This window comes from Pinus tabuliformis, chromosome 9 (genome assembly GCF_031772625.1).
Source record: "Pinus tabuliformis cultivar Carrire ecotype Pingquan chromosome 9, CPIR1, whole genome shotgun sequence".
Classification (NCBI taxonomy): domain Eukaryota; kingdom Viridiplantae; phylum Streptophyta; class Pinopsida; order Pinales; family Pinaceae; genus Pinus; species Pinus tabuliformis.
Window position 1 is genome coordinate 1,586,829,704 of NC_142307.1, and position 9,821 is coordinate 1,586,839,524.

The window sequence follows — 9,821 nt, forward strand, 5'->3', positions numbered from 1 at the left end:
CAAGATGCGGCTAGTGCACGATAGAAACCCTCTGAACCAACCAATAATGAAAGTTGACAACAAAGGCGAGGAATCCACCAATAGGGTCAAATGAAAACCAAGGCATTGCACAAATCCCAATGTGTGATAATGAAAGCTGATTTCAAACACAAGGGAAACCACTCAGTTAAAGATCCATGATATTGATCGATGTTGAGCATAAGGTGACCTATTAATAATGAAAATAGGGCCAGGGTGCGGTTCTATATCTTCCCTCAGAGAAATTTGTCATAGTCGATAAGAGCAAGACCCACCAACAAGAAGTCAATGGAGACCTTCTCAAACCGGCACGAGCAAAGGACCAATAAAACTAATAATAGATCGAACATGACGTTGAGAACTAGGGATGGCAGAATGAAAAACAGGTCAAGAGACACCACAGAAAGGCCGACTTAGGTTTGCTTCCCTTGAACAAAAGCACGACTCAACTGTGACTATATGGAAACATTGTATAAGTTTGTCATGCAGGAGGCATAAGAAAATTCTCCATATGATTGGAAGAGGTAACCAATTGGAGGAGTACTGACTCAATAACAAGGTTAAGGCTCTCCTAAGTCAAACTAAAGCCCATCCCAATGGAGGAAAGACTTAATTTTGAGTGCTTTGTTCAAGGGCGACACAACTGAATCTAGTTGCCATCAAACATGGAAATAATGTCCCGTTCCCACTCTTTTTGGAATATATAATTTTTTGTCTTTTTATTTTATAGGAAGCTTGAAAAAGAATAAAAGAATGCTAGTATAGTGGAAAGAATGAGTGTCAAAAAACAGATGTTCTAGGTCCTGAGAGGGGAACATTCCTATACTCAATGAAAGGTGGCGAAACTCGTCAATGAGACTCAAAGGAATGTTCTTTCCACTGGTAAAAGGGTGCATCAAGTTGTAGAGTCTAAGTGATTGGAAGGTTGATTTTGCATAAGACATGGTCGAAAAGTGGCTTAAACACGAGTCCAAGTGAAGCTGACTCAAGGCCAAAAGGTGAAAATAGTCAATATGCAATGCAGTAGTACAACTCAACACCAAGGAGCCTCTAGGGTATAAGGCCAGAAAATAGTGCAGAAGAATGAGAATGAGTCTTCAATGCATAGGTCATGGCGGGACTAAAGAGGACTCCCGAGCCTACTCAATATAGTAGCATGGGCAACAAATAAGTAGAGGATCTAACTAAGATGCCCATGGAAAGGTTGGCTCTACCATCGCGTCATGATTTTAAAGTCAGCGAGTGAAAAATGGTTTGAAACCAAGATACGATGGGGTTGACCCTATGGAAAACATATCACAGTATGGAGGCTAGTATGCAAAATGCATCGAAAGTGGTATTCCCTAACCTATATGCCAGTAAGAAAATGATACCTGCCATGATGGGTCTGCGGTCATGGGACCAAAATGATTTCTCGAAGAAGTCTCCAAAATTTCCTGTAAAGAAAACCCATTCCTGACACTCCAAGCCAAAAGGTCAAAAAGTCCATAAGATAAAAATCAACTTTTGAAAAAATAATTTTTATTTTTCAACTTATATAAGGACTTTTGGACTCACAGTTTTGTCATTTGTGTTTTGAGCAAGGAGTTGTGGAGACAAACTCAAACAACTTTCCTCCATCCAATTCAACCGTTCAAATCGCTCCAAAACTTCTAGGTAACCCTTATATCATGCTTTTAATTATTTGTGATACTTTTTAGATGTTTTTTTCAAGTTTTGGCCCTAGGAAAATATGTCAAAAATTTCAACTTTGTGTACACGCGGGTTGAATACAGGTAACCCACATATACGAGGGCCCTACACACGACTGTGTAAAAAGGAAACCCGCATGTGCACGAGTAAAAAATTTAAAACATAAATCTAATGGTTTGAAACATCTTTTTTGGGCAGGATGACCATCACCTGGAGAGAAAGGGAGCATAGTGCTATTGATAACCAAGTACTGGAGGACCAAAATGCCTTGGATGCTTTAAGAGGTTGTGGCTTGCTAAAATTCTTTAAAATGCCAAATATGAAAGCAAACATACGATTGCTTGAGTTATTGATACATTATTGGAGTGCAGAGGATGATGCATTCATGATTGATCAGATGCCCCTAAGGATCAAGATCGAAGATATTTACTTCATTATCGATCTTTCTCGAAGGGGAGAGGTAGTGCATTCTACTGGCAGGACGAGGGGTAGTCTTAGTGTAGAAGACTACGTCCACATATACTGTCCCAGTCATCCTAAAATTCCAATCAAGCATGTAGAGAGCTTGTCCTTGAAAATTCTACTATTTACCATTGCCAGGGTAAATGGTTCTGCTGCTTTACATCAGGCCTCACGAGTATCTATGAGCCTAGCAGTGGAATGTCTCACCACAGTGTTTGATTGGTGCACACCTCTACTGACCAATATGAAGAACCAACTGAATTCCATTTAGAAGGGTCAGACAAAGAATTTTGGATATGGCACAATCTTATGCTTATTCTTCTTTGAGAAAGTACCTGGGCTTCGACCCAAGGTGCTATCACCATTAGTAGCCCAAGGGATCCATGGATGGGCAGATGGGCTGACTTAATGAAGCGCTTAGGGGGTGGTGATGTCCCCAGGATGACTTTTGATGACAAGTTTTTCGCATGGTGGGATCAACAGGTCATCACAGTCGATGACTACCCTTGTGCTAGGATGGATTTCTGAGGAGATATAGATTTAGTATTACCACCAGATGCAGCATGGGCGCCATACGTAACAATTTTTAATTTGTTTTTGAATTTCTTAAGATTTGGGATTTTTAATATAAATGAACTTAAAAATATTTTTTTTATGAGACAAGACCTTTACCAAATATATGATCATGTTTTAGATGTGGGGCCAGTGAGACCTAACGGATTTCCTCGACACAGGTGTCGTGGAAGAGATGTCGAAGGGGCTACAGCTGAGCGAAGAGAGTTCTCCATGCAGTTCAGAGGAACTTGGTGAGACTGACTCACCAAGTACCCATGATAGCCAAAGAGGAACTACCCAAGGAGATGCTGCATCGTGTGGTAGGAGTACCACAGGACTGGGCGCGGCTATTCCGACGTGTAGCCAATGTTGTTGTTTATTTTCTAGCTGCTCATCCTGAGCCAGCCAGATAGATGATCAGAGCTTTTTATGATTAGACATGATGACATGCATAATCCCAAATTTTGTAGGGCATTTTGTCACGATTTTGGTACATTATTTTGGACACAAACACTCTATCTATATACAGGCGATTTTATGATGATCATATATACAGATGATACTTCGATTATTTTTTATGTTTTTCAATTTGATGAATGATTTATATGCCAGTCCAATGCTTGATTAGCAATAGAATCTTCTAAGAAATTTTTTGATCGTGGAATGTGAACATATGTGATATAAACAAATGATCATTGCAACAATCTCACTCTCAGAAATTGGCGATACAAATAGGGATCTCGTACTCGATAAATGTTATTCAGCTGAGATACCACCAGTTGTGAGTCTAAATAAACCACTAATGAATCAATACCAAGAGATATTGCTTCGGATAGAAAATTAATAACGACAGTATATTCGGCAATATTATTCGAAGCAGGACCGATACATACTCCTCTTGAAACCATCAACTGGCCAGATGGATAATAAATCACCCAAGCCATGGAAGCAAGGTTCCGGGTATGCCTACTCGCACCATCGGCAAATCCTAGATATACTGAATTGTCCATCAATACTTACCAAAGCAGATCAAAAATATCGACATCACTAAAACTGATAGATAGATATGTACAAACATACAATATATACAAACAAGTAAGTGCTCAGATGAAGCCTAAGCAAAGTACTTCTTATGGTAGAGCCCATTTCCGGGCTCTGACAAGTTGTTTCCTTCAAAGTCAATTAATTCATAAGCTCCCTTTTTCAAAACTCGCTTGACTATAAAGGGACCATACCACATAGACTTAAACTTTCTTGCCCCAAGGCATCTTTGTCTTGATCGTAGACCAGGACAAGGTCACCTTCAGAAAAATTCTAGGATGGACAGCTTTATCGTATTGAGTTTTTACCCTCTTTTTATGGGCTTCATTTATTGTGGCGGCATCTCGACACTGCTCATCAAGATGCTCCAAATGAACGAGGTGCTCCTTGAGACTAGAAGTCTCTGGAAGAAGTTCAACATCTAGCTTAAGAGAAGGAATTTCACATTCAACAGGAAAGATAGATTCCAACCCGTAAACTAGTTGAAAAGGAGTAAAGCTAGTGGCAGTCTTAACTGACGTTCGGTATGCCCAAAGTGCTGGATACAACATGATGTGCCAATTGGATCTAGCTTTGTTAATCATCCTTTGCAGGATGATTTTAAGGGATTTGTTCACGGCTTCAACCTGCCCATTGGCCTGAGGATAATACAAAGATGAATGCTCCTGCTAGAAACCCAACTTGAGAGCCAATTCAGACATCAGTTGATTTTGGAAATGACTACCATGGTCAGTGACAATCTCTTTAGGGATACCAAATCGTGAAATAACCTGATTGAAGAGAAACAATGCCACTATTTCATTGTCATTTTTAAAAGTAGGCATGGCCTCAACCCACTTCATAAAGTAGTCTACAGCCACAATAATGTACTTTTGATTTCCTTGCCGAAGGCAGATTACAAGTAGTAAAATCAATGCCCCACTTCGTGAAAGGACTGATGGTGATAATAGGGAAAAGCAGAGCTGGATGTGCGCACATTTTCTGAGTATAGACTTGACAAGGATGGCATCTTTTGACCACTTCAATACAATCTTTGAAAATCGAAGGCCAAAAGTAGCCTGCTCGCAATTTTTTTTGGGTTGTTGCAAGCCCTGATAGATGATTGCCACAAGCTCCACTGTGGCAATCATTAAGAACTGACTCGGCTTCTTCCAAAGTTAAACAACGCCTAAGGATTGAATCAATCCAATTATGATATAATGTGTCACCTATAATAACATAATTCTTAGCAAGGTGATTCAACTTTCTAAGCTCATCTTTGGAAAAATCAGGCGAAAACTTCGAAGTTTGGAGATATACAATGATATCCCCATACCAAAGATCTTGTGAAGAAATGAGAAATAAATGTTCATCGGGAAAATTTTCCTCATTAATAATTTCTTCCTCACAAGGCAACTCTAATATCAACTCTACAAATACTACATATTTCTTAGATTTAGCAGACATGAATTTAAGATCGAATTCTTGAAAAATGAGAATCCATCTATTATATTTGCCCCCAATCGCTTGCATACTGAGAACAAACTGAAATCGATTGACGGCTGCTAAGACGAATGTTTTTCGAAGAAAAATGTAATGCCGAAGCTGCTAGACAACATGGACAACTGTCGAAGCCCATTTCTCGATGGGAGAAAAGCGCAGTTCAGGACCTACCAAGCCTTGACTTAGATAGTATATTACATGCTCACATAAGGCATCATCTTCCTAAACCAGAACCATACCAATGGTTGATTCTATTGCAGCGAGATACAAGAGGAAATCTCTGCTATAATCAGGTGGACTCAACAATGGAGTAGAGGTTAATGATTTTTCAAAGCATCAAACTACTGCTGCGCAAAATCATCCCATAAAAATGGGACCCTTTCTTAAGAAAACGCATAAATCCTTTTGTGATCTTAGCGTAATTGGTTATAAATCTCCTCAAGAAATTTGCTTTTCCTTGGAGACTTTGAAGTTGATGTATGGAAGATGGGGGAGGCAACTGAAGTATCAACCTTGAAGGGATCAACATGAATCCCCTCTGTTGACACGATGAATCCTAACAACCGACTGGATGTGACTATGAAAACGCACTTATTTGGATTCAACCGGATTTTATAAAAATGACACCACTCAAAGATCAACCAAAGGTGCTTAGGATGATCAATTCTCTTTCGAGAACGAGTAGCTAGATCATCTAGATATGCTTCAATAACATGCTTGATGTTGTGAAAAGAATAAGACATGGCCCACTGAAAAGTGGCTCCAACATTTTTGAGGCCAAAAGGCATCTTTTTGTACGCAAACGTACCCCAAGGACAAATAAAGGTTGTCTTGTGCTGATCTTCTGGATGGATAGTAATTTGATTGTAACTAGAGAATCCATCCATGAACGAAAAAATTTCATTACCCACACATTCATCAATAATTTGATCAATAAAAGGCGTGGGGTAATTGTCTTTTGGACAAGCCTTATTGAGGTCCCTAAAGTCAATACATACTCGGATCGTTCCTTTCTTTTTGTCTACAAGGACTGGATTAGAGACCCACTCAGTTAGAGGAACGAGGTATATAAAACCCGCCTTTAGCAGCTTTTCAACCTCAGCTTTAATAGATGCTACTTTTCTAGGATTGACCAGTCAAAGTTTTTGATGAATAGGTTTAGCATTTTCGTATGTCTTGATCTCATGCTGGACTATAGATGGATCTATTCTAGAATTTCCTCATAAGACCAAGTGAACACATCATGAAACTCTTTGAAGAGATCGATATAAATTTGAATTTATTCAGGGGAACAGTCAGCTCCAATGAAGACATTTTCGATTATGTTAGGATTCCTAGAGATGTTCACCGGTACAGTTTGTGAGATAACAGACATGTTACCTTTGGCAGAAAACTGTGCTGGGGCCAAAGGGTTTAAAATTGTATGAACATCACTAGTAGAAGGATTGGACAAACTTGACTCAATTTCTCGCAAATGAGGGAGGAAATATGAACGATGATGTAAATCATCCCATGGTCTATCAACACCCATAATTTCTTCTAGGATTGCTTCCTCAGATGGTAAGACTTTTTCTAAGCAATCTTGAGCCGAGGTTGAGTCAAGGGTCTAGGCCGGAGCCACATCTCCATCTAACTCCTATGGTGAGAAAGGAGTAGGATGGGAGTTTATAGAATTAATAATAGACTGATAAGCAATTTCTGCTGCAGACATAGGACATGCCATTCCACCTACCTGTCCTCCATCTAATCTGGTGTTAGACGAAGGTAAAGGCCAAGGGTTTGAAAAATAATGAGTTCGAAAGAACTCTCTTTGAGAAGGCCCCTTGGAGGACAAAATAGAATTGATTCTAGCTATAGGAGAAGGAAGATCAAAAGTACCCATTAAAGAAGAGTACATCCAAAATCCTAAATTCTCTATAGGTTGCCTGGGATTATTCACTAATGGAATAGTAGAATCAGAAGATGCGTGGGAGTCACCCGGAGAATAGTCCATCTGATCAAATTTCACAATCCTCCCCTCATGAGGAAAACAAAGGATGTGAAATAATGATGAAACTATGGCATCCATCTCATAAATCCAATTCTTGCCTAAGAGGAGGTTGTAATCCAGGTTCACATCGACAATTTCTACCTCAATATTTACCACCTTTCCCCCAACACATATGGGAAAGGCTAGAATAATTCTGTGCGGCCTATGAGAATGTCCATTAAATGCCATCAATAGAGTCGGTGAAGCAACAACTTGAGGCGATCCAATGGCCTTCCAACATGACATGGAAATCACACATGTGGAAGCTCCCTCATCGATAACGGTTCGAAATATGTTAGTCTTTCAATATGTAGACTTTATCTGAAAATCCATATGATGGGGAAGTCTCTTTTTGACATTTGACATATCAAAAGTGAGCACAAGAGAATTTTTTGGATCTACTGCTCCGATTGCCGAGAGTAATGCACTCCTCTGAGTGGGGCACGACTGGAGTACCTCTAACACTGACATAGCACAAGGAATTTGAGCCAGATCTTCTACAATCAAGTAGTTTTGGGCTGCCCTAGCATTAGGGTTAATGGTCGAGCACTTTGCAGAGCCTTTCGACATCCGAGGTATAGACTCAACAGAGGGCCTATCAATATGGAGCAGCTCTGAAGCATCAGAAGCAGACTTAGCCTTAGATGATTCTGATTCACCATAATCATGCGATCGTGTAGCGACGTCGATATGTGAGCTCATCATGAAGACATTTGACAATTATCCCCTTCCTGGTTGCCCCCTGTGGGGGTACCAGCATTTGAGTTTGCGCCAACAAGTAATTGTTGCCCTTGGGGAAAAGGGTTAGTGAGGACAACCTGGGAGCTAGAGGACCCTTGCTGCACTAACAAGTGCTGAGCATCTTGGATCTTAGGGCAGAGATGAGTCAAATGATCCCCATTGCATAACTTGCATGGAAATTTTACTTTTTTCTTGGACTCTTTTCTACCCCCTCCGGCATCATTGCCAGGTTTGTTTGCATTGCCCTTCCCATCCTGGCCCTTTTTCCTACCTCGTCCTTTCTTCTTCCCATCGGATTGTTGGTTTCCTTTGGGGTTAGAAGTTTGGACGACATTTATAGACGTCGGTTGGGAAGGTGTAGATACAGACGATGATGCCTGCATAGAAGAAGCAGTTTGTAAAGACAACTGTTGCAATTGATTTAGCAGGTTAGCCATGTTGGCATCAATTGATCTGACTAGCCTGTCGGCATGGGGACCCGGCTTCGGTTTGGATATATCCACCTTGGATCTAGGAGCGTCAGGTAGAATTTTTTGAAGAACCCCAGACTGAGAATAGATCAGTTCTAATTGCTGGGCCCTGAAAATAGCTTGCTCTTCAGTGAAAACATTGGAGAGGGACACGTCCTTAGAGATCTCAAGTTGTAATGATTTAAGAAACCATTCAAGAAGGAATTCTTGTGGAATATCGACTTTAATGAGCCTCTTCCTTCTCCTCATTCCTGGATATGATCCGAAATGTGAGTTTCCTGATCTTGTTGGAAATTAGCCAGAAGCTCAGTTCCAACATCATATCGGACAGGCAATTGAAAATGGTTCAAAAATATAGTAGCCAAATCAACGAAAGAAGTGAAGGTGCCCCCTGGAAATTCTATGTACCATTTAGCTACATTTTCAGTTAGGATACATTGAAATAATCCCAACCTAATTGAATCGTCTATTAGGGAGTTGGACAAACACCATAAGTGGAAAGTGGTTACATGGTCACCTGGATCTCACCAGTATTCCCCTCGAATTTTGGCATATCTGAGGGAAGTTTGGTTGGGACCGGAGGCCAAACTGGGTTATACCTAATCAAATATTAGTCAATTTAGAGAGATCTCGCAAGTTTAACGTTAGGAGTCGTGGCGGACCCTGAGGATTCCACCCTCTGTGGGCAGAACTCCCAACGTTCTGAAAAGAATGGCTTGGATTTGTGAAGGCACTAGGTTTCCTAAGTAACTCGTAGACCCAGCTAAAACATAAGGAGCACCTTGTGGTCCAGAAAAAACCAGAGTTTGACCAACTCCTGCTGAAAAACCTCCATAACTGGTAAAGTTTCCCCCTAGCGAAGTGTTAAAAGGAGAAGAGAGCCCCTGATAAGGGTTCCATGCATTAGCATAGGGATAAAAATTCTGAAAATAACTAATAGAATAATACGACATATTCCCTTGTTGACCGAAATAAAATTGATTCCCGAGTCCTAACCTGGTAACTGCATGGTTTTTCCAACTTTGAAATGGATTATAGCTTTGACCCGTAGAGGAAAAAGGTATCGATCCCAAAGTTGGATTGGAATGTGGTATATGACCACCCCTAAATGGGAAACCCTAGAAAGAAGTTGATCCACTTGCCATGGATGTGGAGGCAGCTGATGGAATACTTAAAGGAACCGAAGGAATCGTGCTAGTCGACATTCCAAAAGGGAAAAAGCCAATGCTAGAGGCAACAACTTGAGAACTTCCACTCGAAGATGGAATGGAAGTAGAACCAAATATAATAGTGCTAGGAGTAACAAAAGGTATAGAAATAGTTCCTCCTCC